Source organism: Triticum aestivum, unplaced genomic scaffold (assembly GCF_018294505.1).
Source record: "Triticum aestivum cultivar Chinese Spring unplaced genomic scaffold, IWGSC CS RefSeq v2.1 scaffold52225, whole genome shotgun sequence".
NCBI lineage: Eukaryota > Viridiplantae > Streptophyta > Magnoliopsida > Poales > Poaceae > Triticum > Triticum aestivum.
Genome location: NW_025270703.1, coordinates 1 through 1402, shown reverse-complemented (window position 1 = coordinate 1402; position 1402 = coordinate 1). Strand labels below are relative to the sequence as shown.

The window sequence follows — 1402 nt, the reverse complement described above, 5'->3', positions numbered from 1 at the left end:
GCACCAGTGCACGCTTACCGCGCCACAACGCCGACGCTGGACCCGTGAATCGTGAGCACCCAGCTATGACTTACCGCACTCGTGCAAAATAATAAAACACGGTAAATATATTACTTACACGTGCGTTTTGTTTTGCAAGCGGCGCGAAAAAAATTAAAAAGGAAATGCAACACGAGGACTTCCCAGGAGGTCACCCATCCTAGTACTACTCTCGCCCAAGCACGCTTAACTTCGGTGTTCTAATGGGATCCGGTGCTTTAGTGCTGGTATGATCGCATCCGACATGTTACCCCGGTCTTCGTCCCTTATCCTTGCCCCTCCCAGCTCCATTACAAAGACGATTGTACATTGCTTTGGCCGCTCCCTCTCAACTACGGAGACGAGTTTAACGCGGTTTCCACCCCTCCCTCTCAACCGCACCAGTGCACGCTTGCCGCGCCACAACGCCGACGCTGGACCCGTGAATCGTGAGCACCCAGCTATGACTTACCGCACTCGTGCAAAATAATAAAACACGGTAAATATATTACTTACACGTGCGTTTTGTTTTGCAAGCGGCGCGAAAAAAATTAAAAAGGGAATGCAACACGAGGACTTCCCAGGAGGTCACCCATCCTAGTACTACTCTCACCCAAGCACGCTTAACTTCGGAGTTCTGATGGGATCCGATGCTTTAGTGCTGGTATGATCGCATCCGACATGTTACCCCGGTCTTCGTCCCTTATCCTTGCCCCTCCCAGCTCCACTACAAAGACGATTGTACATTGCTTTGGCCGCTCCCTCTCAACTACGGAGACGAGTTTAACGCGGTTTCCACCCCTCCCTCTCAACCGCACCAGTGCACGCTTACCGCGCCGCAACGCCGACGCTGGACCCGTGAATCGTGAGCACCCAGCTATGACTTACCGCACTCGTGCAAAATAATAAAACACGGTAAATATATTACTTACACGTGCGTTTTGTTTTGCAAGCGGCGCGAAAAAAATTAAAAAGGGAATGCAACACGAGGACTTCCCAGGAGGTCACCCATCCTAGTACTACTCTCGCCCAAGCACGCTTAACTTCGGAGTTCTGATGGGATCTGGTGCTTTAGTGCTGGTATAATCGCATCCGACATGTTACCCCGGTCTTCGTCCCTTATCCTTGCCCCTCCCAGCTCCACCACAAAGACGATTGTACATTACTTTGGCCGCTCCCTCTCAACTACGGAGACGAGTTTAACGCGGTTTCCACCCCTCCCTCTCAACCGCACCAGTGCACGCTTGCCGCGCCACAACGCCGACGCTGGACCCGTGAATCGTGAGCACCCAGCTATGACTTACCGCACTCGTGCAAAATAATAAAACACGGTAAATATATTACTTACACGTGCGTTTTGTTTTGCAAGCGGCGCGAAAAAATT

General features: G+C 51.4%; 3 non-coding genes across 3 annotated transcripts; all 3 read right to left on the bottom strand.

Moving 5' to 3' along the window:
* Nucleotides 1-161: 161 nt before the first annotated feature.
* On the bottom strand, nucleotides 162-280 carry LOC123178164 (5S ribosomal RNA). The gene has a single exon (XR_006489367.1). It is a non-coding gene; the product is annotated as a 5S ribosomal RNA (ribosomal RNA).
* Nucleotides 281-577: 297 nt separating this feature from the next.
* On the bottom strand, nucleotides 578-696 carry LOC123178163 (5S ribosomal RNA). The gene has a single exon (XR_006489365.1). It is a non-coding gene; the product is annotated as a 5S ribosomal RNA (ribosomal RNA).
* Nucleotides 697-993: 297 nt separating this feature from the next.
* On the bottom strand, nucleotides 994-1112 carry LOC123178162 (5S ribosomal RNA). The gene has a single exon (XR_006489364.1). It is a non-coding gene; the product is annotated as a 5S ribosomal RNA (ribosomal RNA).
* Between the last annotated feature and the right edge of the window lie 290 nt (nucleotides 1113-1402).